We start from the raw sequence: 24285 nt of genomic DNA, 5'->3' as shown, positions 1-24285 counted from the left end.
CACCAGGTGCACATAATTAGTAGATCGTTACTCTGCATGTTGAATGAGGCTTGCCCTATTTAAACCTCAGACATTTAGTTTGGTGTGCTCCTGACTGTTGAAGTGAGAGTGAGCACCATGGTGAGAGCAAAAGAGCTGTCAGAGGACTTCAGAAAAAAGATTGTAGCAGCCTATGAGTCTGGGAAGGGATTTAAAAAGATCTCAAAAGATTTTGAAATCAGCCATTCCACTGTCCGGAAGATAGTCTACAAGTGGAGGGCTTTCAAAACAACTGCCAACATGCCCAGGACTGGTCGCCCCAGCAAGTTCACCCCAAGAGCAGACCGCAAGATGCTAAAAGAGGTCTCCAAAAACCCTAAAGTGTCATCTCGAGAACTACAGCAGGCTCTGGCTACTGTTGATGTAGAAGTACATGCCTCTACAATCAGAAAGAGACTGTACAAGTTTAACTTGCATGGGAGGTGTGCAAGGAGGAAACCTTTGCTTTCCAAGAGAAACATCGAGGCCAGACTGACATTTGCCAGAGATAAAGTTGACAAAGACCAGGACTTCTGGAATAATGTTCTTTGGACAGATGAGTCCAAAATTGAATTATTTGGACACAACAGCAGAGGACATGTTTGGCGTAAACCAAACACAGCATTCCAAGAAAAGAACCTCATACCAACTGTGAAGCATGGAGGTGGAAGTGTCATGGTTTGGGGCTGCTTTGCTGCAGCAGGACCTGGTCAGCTCACCATCATAGAATCCACGATGAATTCTACTGTGTATCAGAAGGTGCTTGAAGAACATGTGAGACCATCAGTTAGAAAATTAAAGCTGAAGCGGAACTGGACCATGCAACATGACAATGACCCAAAACATACTAGTAAATCAACCAAAGATTGGCTGAAAAAGAAGAAATGGAGAGTCCTGGAATGGCCAAGTCAAAGTCCAGATTTGAATCCCATTGAGATGCTGTGGGGTGACTTGAAAAGGGCTGTACGTGCAAGAAACCCCTCAAACATCTCACAGCTGAAAAAGTTCTGCATTGAGGAGTGGGGTAAAATTTCCTCAGACCGATGTCGAAGACTGGTAGATGGCTACAAGAACCGTCTCACTGCAGTTATTTCAGCCAAAGGAGGTAACACTCGCTATTAGGGGCAAGGGTGTCCTATCTTTTTCCTCAGTTAGAATAGGCATTTTTGTAGAATGACATTTACAGAAGATCTTGAAAAGACTTTTCTTCAGTTTTCTTTGTTTAGTTGGATTACTTTAATCTCTCTGTATTGTTGAAACGGAGATGAAATAACCTTTTATTAAAAATGTTACAAAAAACCACATGCTTTCAAAGGGTGTCCTAATTTTTTCACATGACTGTATAAGCTGGAGGGAGGAGGGGACGGTGTCATGCAAATGCGGCGGGGCCGGTGCAGTCACTGTAATCCGGCCCCAGATGGGGCTGGGGATCGGAACTTCAATTAAAGTTATTATTATAAAAGGTTTAGGCAATAAAGCAGTGAGTGAGCGGCGGGGCCTGAATACAGTGACCGCACCGGCCCTGCTGCATTTGCATGACACCGGCCCCTCCCACAGGTTTAGCTCCGGTATATTAGGGCATCTGTGGATGCCACTATTATGCGGTGGGGGATATGTGGATGGCACTGTTATGGGGGGATCTGTGGATGGCACTGTTATGGGGTGGGGGATATGGGGATGGCACTGTTATGGGGTGGGGGATCTGTGGGTGACAAATATATAACAGTGCCATCCACAGATCTCCCCCCATAACAGTGCCATCCACAGATCACCCCCCCCATAATAGTGCCATCCACAGATCCCCCCATAACAGTTTCATCCACAGAGCCCCCCCATAACAGTGCCCCCCCTCAGATCCCCCCATAACAGTGCTATCCACAGATCCCCCCATAACAGTGCCACCCACAGATCCCCCCCATAACAGTGCCATCCACAGATCTCCCATAGTAGTGTCATGTAGGGATCGACCGATATTGATTTTTTAGGGCAGATACCGATAATTTGTGAACTTTCAGGCCGATAGCCGATAATTAATACCGATATTCTGGGAATTTTCATTTTTGAAAAAAATAAATTCCTACACAAATCTGCTGAAAATGAATGTTTATTGTTAATGTGTATTTTTTATTTTTTTTTGTAAATCTTTCTTTTTCATTTATACTTAATATTTTGGTGTTTTATTTTTATTTTTGTAACTTTTTTTTTTTTTACTAACTTTTATCCCCCTTAGGGACTAGAACCCTTGTCCTATTCACCCTGATAGAGATCTATCAGGGTGAATAGGAGCTCACACTGTCCCTGCTGCTCTGTGCTTTGTGCACACAGCAGCATGGAGCTTACCACGGCAGCCAGGGCTTCAGTAGTGTCCTGGCTGCCATGGTAACCGATCGGAGCCCCAGCATTACACTGCTGGGGCTCCGATCGGAGGAGCAGGGGAGAGGAGATCCTGTGGAGGGGCACACTGCGCCACCAATATTTTTAATACTGGGGTGGGGGTGGGGGGTGCACTGCGCCACCAATGCTTAATACTGGGGGGCTTGGGGGGGAGGGGGGGCGCACTGCGCCACCAATGCTTAATACTGGGGGGGCTTGGGGGGGGCGCACTGCGCCACCAATGTCTAATACTGGGGTTGGGGGAACTGCACCACCAATGTCTAATACTTGGCTAGGGGGGGCGCACTGCGCCACCAATGAAGCTTAATCTCTCATTTATTCATATACAGGAGGCGGGAGCTGGCTGCAGAATCACATAGCCGGCGCCCGACCTCTATGAGCAATAGCTGCGATCCGCGGCACCTGAGGGGTTAACTACCACAGATCGCAGCTATTGCTCATAGAGGTCGGGAGCCGGCTATGTGATTCTGCAGCTCCCGCCTCCTGTATATGAATAAATGAGAGATTAAGCTTCATTGGTGGAGCAGTGGCCACAGCCCCTCCCCTTCTCTTGTCCCCTGTCCTTTCATTGGCGGCAGCAGCAGCACAGGGGGAGGAGACACTGCTTCCTTCTCCCCTGTGCTGCTAAGGGGAACACGGAGAGCGCTGTCAGCAGCGCGATCTGTGTTCCCCATACGCTATCGGAATATTGGCAAAATAGATGCCGATACCGATAGCGTTCAAAATCCTCAATATCGACCGATAATATCGGTAAATCCGATAATCGGTCGATCCCTAGTGTCATGCACAGACCACCATTAGTTCAAAACCCACCAAAAGCACACCTTTTGGTTAAAAATTTTTTTTTTCTTATTTTCCTCCTCAAAAACCTAGGTGCGTCTTATGGGCCGGTGCGTCTTATAGGGTGAAAAATATGTTATAACGGGTAGTATTTAGTGTTAGGTTCCCGTCTTATAGAGATCGCTTTGATGCCGGCAGACGGGGCCAAATAATTTTGTACAAAATATATTTGCCAAGAATCTCAAATGTATAAAATAAGCATAGCATTAGCACCAGAATATTTTCTATAACTATGGCATTATTGTACTTTATTTGTGTTTGGGGAGTGCTGTTGCATTTGCGTTTTTTTTCTATCCTCAGTATAGGTCATCAATATCAGATCGGTGGGGGTCCTACACCTGGGACCCCTGCCAATCAGCTGATTGAAGAGAAAGCCGCACTGTGTGTGAGCACATCGGTGAGCAGTGTAACTACAAGAAGCCGTCCCATTCACTTTAATGGGACGGCTCCTTCCTATTCAAGTGCATAGGAAGAAGCCGTCCCAAAGAGCTGGTAAACAATGAAGGGCAGCCTTCTCTTCAACCAGCTGATCAGCAGGTTTGCTGGGTGTCGGACCCCCACTGATCTGATATTGATGACCTATTCTGAGCTCTGCGCTGCGATTGGCCGGCGATACAGCCTAGGAAAAGGAGACGCCCAGGAGAACAAGGGCAGTCTCCTCCTACTATAACAAAGTGACCGAACATACCGGAGGACATAGCGGCAGAACGGAGCGGCGCCCAGGGATAATAGTAAGTGCAGTGAGATCCCTGGGCGCCTCTGTATATATTCTTATACTTAGTTCACAATTTTTTGCCAGATGAAAGGTCCTCTTTAACAGTAGAAATTAATGTTTGAAGTTATTACCCGAAGTCTTGCGAGTAATAACTGGCTCATCTGAGCCAATACACTCTAATACTGTATGGAGCGTCTAAAGTCGATTCGCTCATCCCTAGTCCAGATGCACGCCCCTGTCAGAGCTGTATCCAACAGCTCCCTTTAAGGAAAAATGAGGCAGCGTCCAAGGAAAGGAAAATAGTGCTTTTAATCCATAAATGATAGCCCAACAGCCCAAGTACATGCAACGTTTCGGATACTCCAAATGTTTGAGGAAGGCTAAGGAGTAGCCGAAACATTGCATGTACTTGGGCTGCTTGGTATTGGACTATCACTTAAGCACTATTTTCCTTTCCTGAGATGCTGCCTCAATTTTTTTCATATGGCTGTAACTGGAGCTGAGTATGCGAGTCTGCTGTGCTGTCCTACCGGGAAAAAAAGAACGAACCCTGACAGACCCAGGGAACAGATCAATCAATTTTGGATGTTTTATAGGGGTTGTGCGAGTGTTTAATACTGATTACCTGTCCTCAGGATAGGCCATCAGTGTTTGATCGGTGGGGGTCTGACACCTGGCACCGTCAGCCAATCAGATGTTTGAAGAGGCTGCGGTGCTTCGGTGAGCTCTATGGCATCCTTGCAGCTTGCCAAGCACATTGCCACACATTGGATAGCAGCTGTGCTTAATATTGCAGTTCAGCCCCATTCACTTGAATAGGACTGATCTACGCCTAGGCCATGTGACCGATGAACGTGACATTACTGGCGTAGGAAGAAAATGCAGCTGATTGGCAGGGGTGTTGGGAGTGGGATCCCTCTGATCACATACTGATGACCTATCCTGAGGAGGCCCATCTTATTTTTTTTTTTTTACATGTTTCAGGCATAGAAAAAGGTCTAAATGTAAGACAGCTCGGAAGCTCTCTTACATTTAGATCTGGCGCTGGATGCGCTGAAGTTATGGAGCGGCGGGCGCCTCTTCATTATTTCAGCGGATCCGCTACCAGTCTAGCGCTTTATTAAGACAAAGTAACATAGTAACATTGTTTATAAGGCTGAAAAAAGACACCTTTCCATCCAGTTCGGCCTATTATCCTGCAAGTTGATCCAGAGGAAGGCAAAAAAAAAAACTGTGAGGTTAAGAGCCAATTTTCCCCACTTCAGGGGAAAAAATTCCTTCCTGTCTCCAATCGGGCAATCAGAATAAATCCCTGGATCAATAACACCTCTCTAGTAGCTATAGCCTGTAATAATATTACACTCCAGAAATACATCCAGGCCCCTCTTGACCTCTTTTAGTGAACTCCCCATCACCACCTCCTCATGCAGAGAGTTCCATAGTCTCACTGCTCTGACCGTAAAGAATCCTCTTCTATGTTTGTGTCCAAACCTTCTTTCCTCCAGACGCAGAGGATGTCCCCTTGTCACAGTCACAGTCCTGGGGATAAATAGATGATGGGATAGATCTCTGTACTGACCCCTGATATATTTATACATAGTTATTAGATCTCCTCTCAGTCGTCTTTTTTCTAAAGTGAATAACCCTAATGTTGATAATCTTTCTGGGTACTGTAGTCCCCCTATTCTAATTATTACTTTAGTTGCCCTCCTCTGAACCCTCTCCAGCTCTGCTATGTCTGCCTTGTTCACAGGAGCCCAGAACTGTACACAGTACTCCATGTATGGTCTGACTAGTGATTTGTAAAGTGGTAGGACTATGTTCTCTTTCACGGGAGCTATGCCCCTTTTGATGCAACCCATTATCTTATTGGCCTTGGCAGCAGCTGCCTGACACTGGTTTCTACAGCTTAGTTTGCTGTTCACTAAAATTCTTAGGTCCTTTTCCATGTCAGTGTTACCCAGTGTTTTGCCATTTAGTATGTACGGGTGACTTGCATTATTCCTTCCCATGTGCATAACCTTACATTTGTCAGCGTTAAACCTCATCTGCCACTTATCTGCCCAAGCCTCAAATCTATCCAGATCTCTCTGTAGCAGTAGATCCGGCGTCTAAATCTCTGGTCTTAATAAATGTGCCCCTATGTGTATGTATTTTTTTTTTATTATGGCATAAAAATTTAACTCACCTCATCCACTTCATCACGCAGCCTGGCTGGAAAAGGACCTTCGGTGATGTCATCGCGCTCACTATGTTATAATGGAAAATAATAAAATATACAGAACACCGATCCCAAACCCAAATTCAGTGAAGAAGTCCGGGTTTGGGTCTGGGTACCACAGTCAGTTTTTTATCACGCGTGTGCCAAACGCATTGCACCTGCGCAATAAAAACTGAACATCAGAGCGCAATCGGAGTCAAAATTGCGTACCTACTCGCACAATTTTCCCTGATCGCAGACACAACGCATCCGGACCTAATCCGGATGAGCTCGTCTGCAAGGGGCCTTATGGTGTGGTGCATTAACAAAGCCTAAAACGAAAAGGGTATGGCCACATAGTCAGGTTTCCTGATGCAGTTTTAGGAAGCCAAAATCAGGTGTGGATCATAAAAGAAGAGAAAGTATACAGGATAGATACATACCTGTCCGTATGGTCGTTTCCTAACAAAAACCTAAATAAGGGTGGATTCACACTAGCATTAGGAAATCCATTATGGCTTTCCATTGTACCAGGATTATAACGGAACATGTAATTGAACTGATGTGACGCACAGGAGTGACACACAGACCACTAGTAGAGGTGCACACGGTATAAGAGGAATCACCCTTCCTGGTATATATTGGTAACAGCAGCTTAGACTTGGCTGGCATAGACTACCATTGGAAGCGAATTTTATCAAAGGTTGCTATTGGGAGAGCGTCCATAGCGCACTTGTACAATGCAAGACTATTGTATCATTTTATCTATCTATTGCAGCGTTTTTCAACCACTGTGCCGCGGCACACTAGTGTGCCGTGAGATATTGTCTGGTGTGCCGTGGGAAAAATTCCAATTTCATCCGTAACATGCGGCTTCGGCTCACAAATAGACCAATCATTAGATTCTAATGATTGGTCTATTTGTGAGCCGAAGCGCATGTTTCGGACTATAAATAGCTCCGGTGTCACTGTAACACTGACAGGAGACATTGCAGTAGATCGCCGATGTGCAGAAGAGCGCCGATGAATCTGGACTCTGGAGGATTATCGAGACGCAGCACAGAAGAGCACTGAGTGATGGATCTGGAGGAGACATGAGCAGAAGAGCGCTGACTGATGGATCTGGATGGAGACATGAGCAGAAGAGTGCTGAGTGTGACGGACAGCGGCTATCTGGAGGAGACAAGCACAGTAAGTACTGAGTGAAAGTGAGACAGGAGCAGATACTGCAGTGATGGACAAGTTTTTGAAAAGGAAAGAACTGGACTCTGAACAAAATTCAGAGCCAGATGAGAGCCCAAGTATGAGTGGGGATCAAAAGAAAGCAAAGATGAATAGCTCAAGCAAATTCTCTGGCACAAGGCAATATAGCGAAAGCTATATTTCATTTGGATTTACTTTCACCGGAGATGCAAAGAAACCCACTCCACTGTGCGTGGTGTGTGGTGAAAAGCTATCTAACAGTGCTATGGTCCCAAGTAAACTTAAACGCCATCTCCAAACGAAACACCCTTCGCTTCAAAACAAGAATGCGGACTATTTTGTTCGCCTGCGTGAAAACACGGAGAAAATTATTTATTTGTGTTTATTTGATTCCTATTCAAGAGAATTATGTTATATATAGTCAATATAGGCACAGAGTTAAATTTTTTTTACATTTTCTAATGGTGGTGTGCCTCGTGATTTTTTTCATGAAAAAAGTGTGCCTTTGCACAAAAAAGGTTGAAAAACACTGATCTATTGCACTGTTCTATTTTATTAATTACCCATATTTATTATTTATTCATTTTGTGTCTATTGTGTGATATTTTTAGGCTATTCATTCCAGCCATTTTAGGAACATATGTATGGTATTATGACTTTATGTACACATTAAATTTTATATGATCCCAATATACTGAGTGTGCCAGGTTACCTTACGACATTTATAACGGAATTCATAAGACGGAAGGGCGGATAGACTTGCATTATGACGGAATGCAAAACGGACACCTTTAAAGGGCATTTTGTTTTCTCTCCGTCCTAATAGAAGTCTATGGGAATCAAAACGGATCCGCCTTGCATAACGGGACCCAGACGGATCTGTTAAGTTTTCCCATAGACTTCTATTAGGACGGAGCAAAACGGAATGCCTCTTAACCCCTTAGGCTGGGTTCACACCTGAGCGTTTTACAGCGCGTTCCTACGCGCTGTAAAACGCTCAACAAGGAGAAACCAATGATTCCCTATGGGAATGGTTCACACTTGGGCGTTTTACAGCGCGTACGATCGCGCTGTAAAACGCCCGACGCTCCAAAAAGTACATGAGCGACTTTTGGGGTGTTTGTGGCCATAGGACACTGTAGTGAATCACACAAACGCGCGTCAAACGCGCGTTTACTATTACAAAAACTCGCATAAAAATGCGCGTCAAAAACGCGCGTAAAACGCGCGTTTGCGCAACGCTCAAGTGTGAACCCAGCCTCAAAGACTCAGCCCTATTTCACCTTAAGGACTTGGCCATTTTTTGCAAATCTGACCAGTGTCACTTTAAGTGCTGATAAGTTTAAAATGCTTTGACTTATCCTGGCCATTCTGAGACCGTTTTTTTGTCACATATTGTACTTATGAAGTCAAAAAAATTAATTTTTATTTATAAAAAAATACCAAATGTACCAAAGAAAATAAAAAAATTGCAAATTTCCAAGTTTCAATTTCTCTACTTCTATAATACATAGTAATACCTCCAAAAATAGTTATTACTTTACATTCCCCATATGTCTACTTCATGTTTGGATCATTTTGGGAATTATATTTTATTTTTTGGGGATGTTACAAGGCTTAGACGTTTTGAAGCAAATCTTGAAATTTTTCAGAAATTTTCAAAAACCCAATTTTTAGGGACCAGTTCAGGTCTGAAGTCACTTTGATGATTTCAGCGGACATCCTGTTCCGATTAACCCCCGCCGCAATGCCGTTTTAAAGTTAGGACGTACCGGTACGTGCTGGGTCCTTAAGGGGTTAAAAGCTTCCGTTTTGCATTCCATCCTATTGATTCCATTATGTTCCGTTATAACCCTGTTATAATGGAAAGCCATAACGGAATCCCTAATGCTAGTGTGAACCCACCCTAACAGGGATTTTCATGTACCACATGTATTTGGCTAGTTATGTTTTCCTTACATACATATTACGAAATCTTACTATAATAGCAAATAGGGTTTATTTGTGACTGAAGACTTCTGTGATGTATCTACCTATCCCCGGACACATGGTGTATGTGCAATCCTTTGTTACTCTCCTGTGTGAGACACAATAACTGCCAAATGAGCATTGGTATACTGAGAACTACTTAACCCTTTTAGGGCTATTTACATGTCTTTGTATTAATTCCCTTTTTAAAGGAGTTGTTAAAAAAATCTGTCAGCAAAATAATTAAAAAAACACACACATTTCTCACTTCTTTCTCACTGCCAATGTCCTTGTGGCTTATCGCTGATCTTTGTTTACCTGGCAGCAGCCATAGCTTGTCAAACTTGTTTGTGACTCCTGGAACCGAACAACGTGGCCACAGGCTGTATCTAGCATCTTTCTTAGACGTCATGCACCTGGGTGCTGCTGCCCTGTAATCAAAGACCAGCGGGACACTGTGAGAGCATTGACACAGGAGCAGTCAGGGATCTAACGACTTGTGTGTTTTTTCATATTTTAGTAAAAGGGATTCTGTCACCTAGTTTTACCCTATAGAGATGCGGACATGCACGGCTAGATTGGCGCTAGCATGTCCACAATATACTTCTCCTATATCTCTGAGTGGTTTTATTTCTGTAAAAAAATGTATATATATGTAAATCAGCCTGGTAAGGAGCCCAAGGGTCTGCACTAACCGTTCCGGAACCCAGCCATGGCCCCCTGTGAAGGAGCCCAGCACCGCCTGTATCCAGGAATCTCCTCCTTGCTCACAAAGTTAGATTGCCGTAAACTCGCGGTGCACGAGCTTGCGCATGCGCAGTTCCTTCCCTGAGGCTGATGCCAGCACAGAGAAGGAACACTATGCCGGCACTGCGCATGCACGAGCTCGCGCATCGTGAGATTATGGCGATCTGACTTTCTGAGCAAGGAGGAGATTTGTGGATACAGGCCGTGGCATAAACCACTCCGAGATATGACACAGGTGTATTGCGGACATGCTGGCCGCGATTTAGGTGTGCATATCCTCATCTCTATAGGGTAAAAAGAGGTTAGAGAATCCTGCTCTCCAATTTTAGTGTGGTTGTGCAGTGGCATAATATAGACGACCTATCCTCCCAACTGTCACCCCTGAGGATCTGCTCTTTAAAGGGGTCATGGCACTCATGCGAGCGCTTCATCCTTGTCAAAGTTTACCTGCACACCGTCTCCTTTGTAGCAGTGGTGCAGTGTAATGTCAGCTGCTTGTCACTTTCACTTGAATGGGACTGATAAGTTGTAATTACCATGTGCCACTGCCACAAGGGAGATGACATTCAGGTAAACTTTGAAGAGGGTGCAGCGCTCGCAGCGATCTGCAGAGTGACAGGAGTTGGACCACCGCCAGTCTGATATTGATGACCCATCATGCATATATTATGCCACTGCACAACCACTTTAAGTCATCATGTAGGGGAAAAAGCTTCTTTTTAGCTGAAGGACTCTGCGTGATCCTCTGAGGCAACAAAATAGCTGCCCATTGATTTGAATAGACATCTTGTACTGTAAGGCCCCTTTCACACGACCGTTGCGGAAAAATGTGCGTTGCGGGAACACACGCAATTTTTCTGCGCGAGTGCAAAACATTGTAATGCGTTTTGCATTCGCGTGAGAAAAATCGCGCATGTTTGGTACCCAAACCTGAACTTCTTCACAGAAGTTCGGGCTTGGGATCAGTATTCTGTAGATTGTATTATTTTCCCTTATAACATGGTTATAAGGGAAAATAATAGCATTCTGAATACAGAATGCATAGTAAAATAGCGCAGGAGGGGTTAAAAAATAAATACAAATAATTTAACTCACCTTAGTCCACTTGCTCACGTAGCCGGCATCTCCTTCTGTCTTCATCTTAGCTTTTTTTTTGTAGCAACAAGGACCTTTGGTGACGTCACAGTCATCACATGATCCATCACCATAGTAAAAGATCATGTGATGACTGTGACGTCACCAAAGGTCCTTGTCGCTACATAAAGCTAAGATCAAGACAGAAGGAGATGCCGGGCTGCGCGAGCAAGTGGACTCAGGTGAGTTAAATTATTATTTTTTAACCCCTCCAGCGCTATTTTACTATGCATTTTGTATTTAGAATGCTATTATTTTCCCTTATAACCATGTTATAAGGGAAAATAATACTGATCGGGTCTCCATCCCGATCGTCTCCTAGCAACCATGCGCGAAAATCGCACCGCATCCGCACTTGCTTGCGGATGCTTGCAATTTTCACGCAACCCTATTCACTTCTATGGGACCTGCGTTGCGTGAAAAACGCACAAAGAGGAGCATGCTGCGATTTTCACGCAAAGCACAAGTGATGCGTGAAAATCACCGCTCATGTGAACAGCCCCATAGAAATGAATGGGTCCTGATTCAGTGCGGGTGCAATGTGTTCACTTTACGCATTGCACCCGTGCGGAATACTCGCTCGTGTGAAAGGGGCCTAAGATTGTCTTTCAAGAAGAGGTTGTACCTATTGGACAAATACTATAACGCCCAAATCCTTTGCCTTTGCACATAGCAGCTTTGAGAGGTTTCTAATGATGCAGTGACATAATGGAGCCATGCAATGCTAAGGCACAGACACTTGGGTTTGCCATGATATACTCATGAATTGCTCTTTCAGGCCTCCTGCACACGAACGTGTGCGCTCTGTGGCCGTATTGCGGACCGCATTTGCAGATCTGCAATACACGGGCACCATTCCGTGTGCATTCCACATCACGGATGTGGACCCATTCACTTCAGTGGGTCCGCAAATCCAGAGATGCGGAATGGTGCTTCTGTGGGGTTTCGTCCTGTACTTCCGTTCCGCAAAAAGATAGAACATGTCCTATCTTTTTGCAGAATGGCCGGATCGCGGACCCATTAAAGTGAAATGGTCCGCGATTCGCCTCGGCTGCCCGACGGACGGTGTTCGTGCATTGCGGCCTGCATTTTGCGGGCCGCAGCACGACTATGGGCGCACACGTTCGTGTGCAGGAGGCCTCAGTCAGATGTTTTATGATGTCGAGCTGTATGCTGTTTACCTACATGTAATCATTTTCTAGAAGTTTATTGTGCTGTAGATTTCACTTTCCCTGATTATTTGTCATGAAATGTGAGTTTTTAATGAAAACCTCACAACCACTTTATGTTTATTCATGCTTTATAAATAACATTGAATCACAGGAAACTCTTTTAGAAATATTTGTGGCACAGGAAAGTACGACGAGCACACCTTCACAGTTGAATAGCGCTGGTTGTTTTGCTGGTGTTAGCAGCAATGTGGAAGAACAATCAGTTACACAGAAATCACTTCAAGACTCCAAGTAAGGAAACTGTTACAACAGTTGTGTTCTGTTAAATGTTCTCTGTAAAAGCTATCATCCATATACCTTCCCACATGAAGAAAATTAGCTCTATTTTAAAAAGGTTTGTGCAATGCTGTTATTCTGGAATACTAACCCGTCCAGCAACTCTGTACTACCAGCAGTTCATATCTGCTATCATCTCTTCGCTCCCTCCCAGTGGTGATACTGGCCAGGATTCCTACTATTAGGATTAGCATGGTCTAATCTGTACCCAGTCAATTTTGTCTATTGTGTTGTCCTGACTCCTGACCTCCCCTGCCCGACCTCTGCCTGTTTACTAAATTGAGCCTGTGCTCTCTGCTGCCCTAACTGTTACATGACTTCTGTTTTTCCCCTGCGTTGCCTTCCATGATCATTTGCCTGTTTATCAGATTGAACAAACTCTGCCTGACCTGACCTCAGCTTGTCCTTTGACCTCGCTTTCATCTAGGTCCTTGGTGCACCCACTGGAGTCTTTCGACCTGCCTGGGTCAACTGTCACTGAACAGAAACTACTTGAAGAGGTTGCATCCTGGTGGGTCCCCTGCAGTGGAGTCCAGATACCTGTACAGGAGTTAAAGGGTTAAGAAGAGGGGGGCCAATCAGTCAATGCTTTAATGAGTAGCCCTAAGTCAGATCTGTTAAGCGACATCCTACATGACCAAAAGTATATGGACACCCAATCTAGTAAATTTGGTCAGTTCATCCACACATATTGTTGACATGCAAATATGATCAATAAAGCAAAAATTTCAATGTAGACAAACATACGTAGCAGAACTGGTTATACTGAACAGCTCAGTGGCCTTCAGTATAGCGCACAAGTGCAGGGGAACTTTGATATAGAGTTAGGGGGTCTTTTACTATCAGATATAAGGTAGTTTTTTGGCGTATGTCTGTTGCAGATTGCGGTGCAAAGGTTATTTGCGCTGCAATCTGCGACTTATCACCGCTCACACCAGGTGTAAAAATGGGGGCGTGGCATAGGCGGAGAAAGGGAAAGGCCGGCATGCCTGTCTCATTTATAATTTTCTATACCTGTTTTAGGCATAGAAAATGTTCTAAATCTACGCCATCAAGGAAGCTGATAGATTTAGACTGGCGGTGGATGCGCCAAAGTTATGCAGAGGCTGGCGTCTAAAACGCTGGTATTAATAAATGACCCTCTAAGTCTTGGAATTGTAAGCAGGAAAAATTAGCAGGAGCAGAGTTCTGTGTGACAGGGGTCAAATTGTTAAGGCTAGTCGACTAGGTTAGAGCATCTCCAAAATGGCAGATCTTGAGGGGGTTTCCCAGTATTCAGTGATTAGTACTCACCAAAAGTAGCCCAAAGAAGAGCAGCTTCCATGTGTTGTCCACAGTTTTTGTGGAACCATTAACTTGAATAGGCTACATGACCCGCGGAATATGGTCTGGGATAGGACGTTCTATAAGTTGCGGAATGCATAATTATATGCAGTGTGGGGTTTCGCTTTGGTAGACAGAATTAGCGGACGCAGTATAGCGGCAACTACAAATTCTTTGGATCAAACAGTTCAGTGTCTTGTTCACACTTTAGGCAAGTGACAAAACAAGCAGTCATAAACAAGTAAAAAGTCACCTTGCGGTGTTGGTGGTAATTCACACCATGCAGCAATTCTGCCTAAAAGAGTCCTTGAGCATAGCAGTGGCGTGCCCAGGGGGGTGCCAGCAGTCCCAGAAGCAATGAGCAATCAATACAGATGGAAGCGCTCATTGCTGAAGTGCTGACACCCACATACTGCGGCAGGGCAGGGAGTGAAGTGCATAGTTCCCTGCCCCGCCGCCGATCACTGCTATAGAAACATAGAATGTGTCGGCAGATAAGAACCATTTGGCCCATCTAGTCTGCCCAATATACTAAATACTATGGATAGCTCCTGGCCCTATCTTATATGAAGGATGGCCTTATGTCTATCCCATGCATGCTTAAACTCCTCCACTGTATTTGCAGTCCTGAAGCCTATGCGGTAGTGAAATCCCGACGCAGGAGCGCGTGATGATGTCATTGTGCGCGCTTGTGCCAGGACTCAGCAGCACAGTGCCGGGACTCTGTGAGCAAGCGCAGGTAAGTATTTAGCTTTTTTTTTCTTTTATGTGCCAACTTTGGGGGACTTGAGGGGGTTGGGGTGCACACAGGAAAGAGGACGTGTGGGGGGGGGAAATATGGTGGGATACTGTGTGGGGGAAAATTTTTATTTTATGTGCCAACTTTGGGGGACATGAGGGGGGTGCACACAGGAGGACGTGGGGGGGAATATGGTGGGATACTGTGTGGTACAGTGGGGGGGGCAAATTATTAAGGGAGGGATTACTATGTCGGGGGAAATTACTATATGGGCAATGTGGGGGACACTAATGTGTGGGGGCAGAGTGGGGGACACTACTGTGTGGGGGACACTACTCTGTGAGGGGCAGCGTGGGGGACACTGCTGTGTGGGGGACACTACTGTGTGGGGAGCAGCGTGGGGGACACTACTGTGTGGGGGGCAGTCTGGGGGAAATTACTGTGTGGGGGGCAGCATGGGGGCCTTTCTATTGGGGAGGCACTGTAGGGGACATTCTATTATTTCTGGGGACACTATACAGGGATTATTGCCTTGAGCACAATATAGGGTGTTATTATTACTGGGGGCACGCTAGGGGACATTATAACTGCTGTAGACCCTATAGGAACATTTGGGGTAATTTATCAAACTGGTGTAAAGTTGAACTGGCTTAGTTGCCCATAGCAGCCAATCAGATTCCACCTTTCATATTTGACAGCTCTTTTGGAAATCCAGTTCTACTTTACACCAGTTTGATAAATTACCCCAATTATGTCTATTAGAGTCACTATTTTTTTTAGCAGTATAGTACCTGGGACATTGGGGAGCACAATGGGCACAGTATTGGGAGTGGCATCAGGATGACACTGTGGGGACACCAGGATGGGGGGGGGGGGGGGTTGATGGAAAAATTTAGAAATCTAACGTGTCTGTGTTACAAACTCTATAGAGACGAGATGCGGCTGAAAGAATTTCTCATGGCGGTCTAACAGAGGAGAAGAGGAAAGAGAGGACAGGAAATGTCCCTGGATGTAAGAGGTATGTGGTCAAGTATTGGGGGGGTTCCAGAGAAATGACCCGCCCCGGGTGCCAAACACCCTGGGCACGCGACTGGCAGCACCAACCTGTTTTCACGCCAAACAGGTAGCAAGCTTTCATCCAGACACAAGGCCCCCAGATCCTACTTTGGAGGCATCGGTCTGTAGTACAAAATCGGGGACCAGCACAGGAACGACTTCAAAGCGGAGAAAGCCTCTTTCACCCGATCATCCCAGCAAACCATCGTTGACTTGTATCCCTTCAAGAGTCCTGTCAAGGGCGCGACTAGAGTAGCAAATTGGGAACAAACCTCATGTACTAGCCCACCATTCCCAGGAATGACTTTATTTGAATGATTTTATTAGTGGTGACAGGTGGTGACAGGTCGGTGACAATTCCGTATCGCCTCTATTTTGTTCACTTGGGGTTTGATGACTCCAATGACATACCCCAGATACTTAGTCTCTTCTAACCCTATCACTCATTTTTTGGGGTTAGCGGTTAGGCCAGCTTTCCAAAGGGAGTCCACTACAGCCTGCACTTGGATGACTTTCCCAGTCGGTACTGTGACAATATCGTCCAGGTAAGCCTAAACGTACTGACGATGTGGTCGAAGCACAATGTCCATTAGTCGCTAAAAAGTAGCGGGGGTGCCATGCAGACCAAAGGGTAAGACCATATATTGATACAGCCCCTCAGGCATGATGAAGGCAGTTTTCTCTTTGGCAGCCTCCATTACACTAAACCTTTTTTATTTTTATTTGTTTACTTATAATCCTTACACTGCGATTTATGCCTACATAATATAATTAATCATTTTGGTCCAGTAGATTTTGTTTAAAACATGCTTTTAAATATGCAAATTACCTTGCTACCAGCAAGTAGCGCGGCTACTTGCTGGTAGCAGCCGCATCCTCCGATCCTAAAGACGCCCCCTCCGCATGTTGATTGACAGGGCCAGGGAACGGGATCGTCCTCTGCTGGCCCTGTCTGCAAGATCTCGCGCCTGCACCGTAACGGTATTTAGTCGGCGCAGGCGCACTGAGAGGCGGCCGCTCGCTCAGCCGCTCCATCCTCAATGCGCCTGGGCCGATGACGTCACATCTACACCCAGCGCAGGCGCATTGAGGATGGAGCGGCCTCTCATTGCATCTGCGCCGATTAAAGACAGGTACGGCCCAGGCGCGAGATTTTGAATGCAAACAGGGCCAGCAGAGAACGATCCCGTTCTCTGGCCCTATCAATCAACATGTGGAGGGGGCGTCTTTAGGATCGGAGAATGCGGCTGCTACCAACAAGTAGCCGCCCTACTTGCTGGTAGCAAGGTAATTAGCATATTTTAAAAGCACGTTTTAAACAAAATCTACCGGACCAAAATTATTAATTAGATTATGTAGGCATAAATCGCAGTGTAGGGATTATAAGTAAACAAAAAAAAACAAAAAAACGGTTTAGTGGGGTGACAGAAGCCCTTTAAGGGCACCTGCCAGTACCCTTTTGTGAGTTCCAAAACAGAAATATACCGAGCTTGTCCTAACCTCTCGATGAACTCATCTACCCGGGACATAAGATATGCATCGAACTTGGAAACCTCACTAAGTTTTCAAAAAGTCGTAAGAAAACCACAACATCCCGTCTGTCTTGGCTATCAATACTATAGGACTGGCCCAGTCACTTTTTGATTCCTCAATGACGTCTAGCTGCAACATTAGCTGCACCTCCTCCGATATGACTTGTTGCCGAGCCTCGGGTACCCGGTATGGTTTTAATCAGACTTTTGCCTGAGACTCAGTGACAATGTCATGCTGGATTATGGAAGTGCGTCCAGGGAGATCCGAAAACACATCTGTGATCCGACTAATAGGCTCCCTGGCCTCCTGAGTCTGTTTAGACGAGGGGCTGTCAGCAATGTTTACTGTGGCAGCCGCCTCTCTTGCATCAGATAGAGGGGCCGGTACCTCTACTCCTAGAAAACCCGGCCGCGTTCTGTTTCCTGTACAGTGCGCTTTCGTCGCCCTGGCTTGTGTACCTTGTAGTTTACATCTCCATTTTTCTCGAGTACCTCGTAGGGCCCATTCCACCTAGCCAGGAACTTACTGTCCACGGTCGGCACAAGAACCAAAACCCGATCACCCGGGTTAAAGATCTGGACCCGAGCCTGCCGATTATAGACCCGACTCTAGGCTCGCTGAGCTGCCTCCATATGCTCCCTAACAAGACTGTCTCTATCCGATCTTGCATCTGGGTAACATACTTAATGACACTTTTATGTGGAGTGGGTTGTTGTTCCCACACCTTTTTGGCCACGTCCATGAGACCGTAAGGGTGTCTGCCATATAGCAGTTCGCAGAGCGAGAACCCAGTAGAGGTCTAGGGTACCTCTCGCACTGCGAACATGAGATAGGGCAGAAGGAGGTCCCAGTCCTTCCCATCTTTAGACACTACATTTTCAAGATTTTTTTTACGTTTGGTTAAACCATTCTACCAGACCGTCCATTTGCGGATGGTAAACGGACGTCCCTAGTTGTTTTATATGCAGCAACTTACAGAATTGCCTCCTCACCTTGGCTATAAATGGGGTCCCTTGGTCAGTCAGAACCTCTTTAGGTAGTCCCTTAGGTAGTCCCACTCGGGAAAACATCTCCATTAACTCCTTAGCTATGAGTTTGGCCGAGGTATGTCGCAGTGGCACTGCCTCCGAGTACCGAGTGGCATAGTCTAGAATGACTAAGATGTGTTGAGGTCCATAGCTATTCGGTCAAACGGTACTTCGATAATTGGGGGAGGTACTAATGGACTACGGAAATGTGTCTGGGGGCTAGTTATCTGTCAGGTCTGGCAAGACTTACAAAACTCTTCCACTTCTTTGAATATGCTGGACCAATAAAAACTGCTGTAGAATACGATCCTGAGTTTTCTACAGCGCCAGGTGACCCTCGAGAACGTTGGTGGGCTAGATCTAACACAAACTTGCGATAAGCCTTGGGGACCACCAACTGTTCAATAGGCTCACCCCGTAGTTGGTTTACCCAATACAACATATCCTGATGAACCACAAAACAGGGAAACACTGACTCTGCCCCAGATTGTTGTGGTTCACCATCTACTATTAACACATTTTCCCAGGCGCAGGATAGGGTTGGGTCCCGATGTTGGGCGGTACCAAAATTATCCCCGGAGACATAGAGGTCTGCCAATTCAGGACCCGGTGGCAAGTCCTCCACGTCTCCCACCATCACACTTAGCGGGGTTGTCTCCCCCTCTTCCACCGAAGTGGCGGTCATCCCTCCCGCTGGCCCTTCGGTCTCAGGTTCCCAGGGTTCTGGTCTCCCACCCTGAGCTGGGCCACTCTGCTAGGGTTACCCCTGTCTCATGGTTTTCAGTCACGCTCTTAGCAGGCCGCAGTGCCGGGAAGCCTGGGAAGTCTCTCCCTATTATGAGTTCATAATTTAGATTTGTGGCTGCCTCATGGGTCCATCTACCGGCCACTGTTGTTAGAGACACCTGCGCGGTGGGGTAGTCTTTTAAGTCTCCATGGATGCACATCACCCCGACATTCCGGCCAGTATACTCAGTGGACCGCACCAGAGTAGCCCTTACTAGGGTCACCAGACTCCCTGAGTCCAGCAGAGCAACTGCTGGAGTGTCTCCCACTTCCACCTGGCACAAGTAATCTAGAGATTCTGGGGTACCTGTTGCACAAAGCATCCTAGCATATAGCGACTGACGGTAGCCATAGTTAGTGTCCAAGGGCTCAACCCGATGGGGAAAGTCAGCCCTTACATGGCCAGGTTCCTGACACCACCAGCAGACTATCGGAGCCAGGTCCGCTGTGGGTAGATCCCGGGTGGATTTTATCGGCTCAAATCTCCGGGCCTGGTGTGGAGATTTCCGGGGTTTGCCGACCCCCCTCCCGACAGAACAATCCTTTAGATTCCTGGTAGCTTCATAGCGTTCCACCAGGTCCACCATCTCAAGGGCATTGCCAGGAGACACCTGACCGATCCAGTGCTGGGGATCCCTCCAGAAGTTATCGGCTAACGGACAAACCAGCATAGCAGTGGGACTCAGCACGTCAGGCTGTAGCCATTTTTGCAAGAGTTGAAATAAGTTATAGTACTGGGGTCTTGCAGACTCATCCGGGTTGAACCCCCACTGATGCACCTGCTGGGCCCGGACCAACACATTCACCCCCAGTCTTGCCAGAATCTCATCCTTGAGTTTCTGGTAGTAGGCCGCTTGATCGTCCGGCAAGTCGAAATACACCCGCTTGGAATAGGATGTCAGGAACGGAGCGACGACCCATGACGTATCGGTACGGCATGTTTCCCGAATCCTTAAGGACCCATGACGTACCGGTACGTCATGGCTTTAATTCGCGATTCCGGCGCCGCGGGGGTTAATCGGAACGGGATGCCGGCTGAAATCATTCAGCCAGCATCCCGTAACAACGCAGGGGGGGGTCATTTGATCCCCCCGTATAGACGATCGCAGAAAACCGCAGGTCCATTCAGACCTGCGGTTTTCTGCGTTTCCGGTCCATTCGGGTGTCCTGTGACCCGATGAACCGGAAAAAGACTGCGATCGGTGGCGTAATTTTACACCACCAATCGCAGACCGAGGATTTGAGGAGGCGATGCTGGCCCTGGTGCTGAACACTGCTGTCCAGGGTGCTGATTGGTGCAGGGGAGAGAGGCGCGAGATTCAAACTTCCTGCGCTCCTCTCTCCCCTCCTCTTCCTGTCCAGCACCCTGACCGTGCAGCATCGTTCAGCACCAGCTCCTGTGTCCCCCTAATCGGCATCCATCACCCTCCTGCACCCATCGCCACTCAGGTAGGTTAGGGTCAGTGAGGGAGAGGCACCATTAGGAAGGGAAAGAAGGGAAAAGTTAGTTAGGAAAAAAAAAAAAGAACTTTTACACAAAACTTTTTTGATCCATCTATCAGACCCCAGAGCCCCCCCTGCCACTTGCCCCCCCCTACCAGCCCCCCACCACGTACTGGTTTCCCGGCCCACCAAATAAGTTCACCGGAGCCCCCTGCCGATGAACTTAGCTGGTGTCCCCCAGTGGACTTTGAGCCTGAGATTCCGGATTTCGCTGGCAATCCTGGAATCCAGATTCCCACAGTGGGGTTTACTGAAATATACTTTTTTAGTTTTTTTTTCAGTAACCCACTGGTGAATCTGATGGTGGAGCAGACGAATCTGTACGCCCAACAGTTCGTCGCTCAAAACCCAGGCTCATTTTTGGCTAGACCCGGTGGCTGGACGCCGGTCAGTGCAGCCGAAATAAGGACATTTTGGGGCCTCGTGCTGCATATGGGTCTAGTCCAAAAACCCAGTGTCAGGCAATACTGGAGTGGGGACGTCCTATACCAGACCCCACTGTACAGTATGGTCATGACACGTCCCCGGTTTGAGGCCATCCGGAAATGTCTGCATTATTCCGATAATGCAGCATGTCCACCCCGAGGTGATCCTGCCTATGACCGGCTGTATAAGATACGGCCGGTCATCGACCACTTTGGGGCCACATTTCAGCAGGCCTACGTACCTGGAAGGGAGGTCGCGGTTGATGAGTCTCTCGTTGCGTTCAAGGGAAGACTCAGTTTCCGCCAATACATTCCCACAAAGCGGGCGAAGTATGGCGTGAAGCTATACAAAATTTGTGAGAGTACCTCAGGGTACACTTACAAATTTCGTGTGTACGAGGGGCGAGATTCCCGTATTCAACCCCCAGAATGTCCCCCCACTCTGGGTGTTAGCGGGAAACTCGTGTGGGACCTTATGCACCCACTGCTGGATAAGGGTTACCACTTGTACGTGGATAACTTTTATACCAGCATTCCCTTGTTCAGGTCCCTTGCCGCCAGATCCACGTTCGCTTGTGGGACCGTGCGGAAAAATCAGCGCGGCCTCCCTGCCCACCCCCTCCAGGTACCTATCCCCAGGGGTGAGACCCGTGCACTTACCAGTGGAAACCTGTTGCTGGTCAGGTATAAGGACAAGAGGGATGTCCTTATGCTGTCCACAATCCACGGTAACAGCACCACCCCAGTCTCTGTGCGAGGTACCACGGCAACGGTCCTCAAGCCCGATTGTATCGTCGACTACAATCGGTATATGGGAGGAGTTGATCTCTCTGATCAAGTCCTCACGCCATATAATGCCATGCGCAAAACCCGGGCATGGTACAAAAAAGTTGCGGTCTACATGGTGCAGGTTGCCATGTACAACTCTTTTGTACTATCCCGAAGCGCTGGCAGCACAGGGACATTCCTCCAATTCTATGAGGCAGTCCTCAAAGACCTGATCTTTTCGGACCGGGAAAGAGCAGGCCGGAGTACCTCGGGAACTGGAGGCGCCCGGATCGTCCCTGGCCAACACTTTCCAGGTGTGGTCCCCCATACTGGAAAGAAGGGACGAACCCAAAAAAGATGCAGAGTGTGTCACAAGAGGGGGATACGGAAGGACACCACCACTCAATGTGACACGTGCCCCGATCATCCGGGCCTCTGCGTTATCGATTGCTTCAGGGAGTATCACACTTCCATGGAGTACTAAATTTTTATAATCCCCAACAGTCCACTAGAGAACATAAAACACTATGGCTCTTAGACTTTGGAGACACAGAAACAATTTTTTTTCCCCAAAAAATATTAGTTTTAGAGCAGGCATCCTCAAACTGCGGCCCTCCAGATGTTGTAAAACTATAACTCCCAGCATGCCCAGACAACCTACAGCCATCAGCAGGGCATGGTGGGAATTGTAGTTTTACAACATCTGGAGGGCCGCAGTTTTAGGATGCCTGCTTAGTGTCTCCAAAGTCTGAGAGCCATACATATTGGGCATCGTCGCGTGCGTAAAAGTCGTCGCTATAAAAAATAACATTTGACCAAACGCCTCGAATGAACGGTGTTAAAAATATAAAACAAAAACGGTGCCAAAACACCCATTTTTGGGCAAAATTTCAATTTGAATCCCTTTTGCCGGTAATAAAGCAAGGGTTAACAGCCAAACAAAACTCAATATTTATGGCCCTGATTCTGTAGTTTGCAGAAACACCCCATATGTGGTCGTAAATGGCTATATAGCCGCACGGCAGGGCATAGAACGAAGGGAACTCCATACGGTTTCTGGAAGGCAGATTTTGATGGACAGTTTTTTTTTTGACACCATGTCCCATTAGAAGCCCCCCTGATGTAGCCTAGACTAGAAACTCCAAAAAAGTGACCCCATCTAAGAAACTACACCCCTCAAGGTATTCAAAAGTTACTTTACAAACTATGTTAACCCTTTAGGTGTTCCACAAAACTAAATAGCGAATGTAGAAACATTTTTAGAATTTAATTTTTTTGTTACATTGCCTCAAAAAAGAGTAATATAGAGCAACCAAAAATCATATTTACCCCTAAAATAGTCCCAAAACAACAACCACCTTATCCTGTAGTTTCCTAGATGGGGTCACTTTTATGGAGTTTCTACTCTAGGGGTGCATCAGGGGGCTTGAAAGGGTACATGGTGTAAATAAACCAGTCCAGCAAAATCTGCCTTCCAAAACCCATATGGTGTTCCCCTCCTTCTATGTGCTACTGTTCGGCCAAACAGTAGTTTACGACCACATATGGGGTGTTTTTGCAAACTACAGAATCAGGGCAACCCATTTTCAGTTTTGTTTGGCAGTTAACCCTTGTTTTACTCCTGGAAAAAATTGATTATATTGGAAAATTTTCCAAAAAATAGAAATTTCTAAATTGTTTCTCCATCTGCCATTAACTCTTGTGGAACACCTAAAGGGTTAACAAAGTTTGTAAACCCAGTTTTGAATACCTTGAGGGGTGTACTTTCTTAGATGGAGTCACTTTTTTGAAATTTCTATTCTAGGGGTGCAAATGGGACATGGTATAAACAAAACCAGTCCTGCAAAATCTGCCTTCCAAAACCCATATGGTGTTCCCCTCCTTCTATGTCCTGCTGTTTGGCCAAACAGTAGTTTACGACCACATATGGGGTGTTTCTGCAAACTACAGAATCAGGGCAACCCATTTTGAGTTTTGTTTGGCAGTTAACCCTTGTTTTACTCCTGGAAAAAATTGATTATATTGGAAAATTTTCCCAAAAATAGAAATTTCTAAATTGTTTCTCCATCTGCCATTAACTCTTGTGGAAGACCTAAAGGGTTAATAAAGTTTGAAAAAACAGTTTTGAATACCTTGAGGGGTGTAGTTTCTAGAATGGGGTCATTTTTGGGAGGTTTCTATTATCTAAGCCTCACAATATGACTGCAAACCTGAACTGGTCCATAAAAAGTGGGATTTTGAAGATTTCTGAAAAATTTCAAAATTTGCTTCTAAACTTCTAAGCCTTGTAACATCCCCAAAAAATAAAATATCATTCCCAAAATGCTACACACATGAAGTAGACATATGGGGAATGTAAAGCCATCACAATTTTTGGGGGTATTACTATGTATTACA

This window comes from Bufo gargarizans, chromosome 1, assembly GCF_014858855.1.
Source record: "Bufo gargarizans isolate SCDJY-AF-19 chromosome 1, ASM1485885v1, whole genome shotgun sequence".
Taxonomy (NCBI): domain Eukaryota; kingdom Metazoa; phylum Chordata; class Amphibia; order Anura; family Bufonidae; genus Bufo; species Bufo gargarizans.
Note: the sequence above shows the minus strand (reverse complement) of the source record.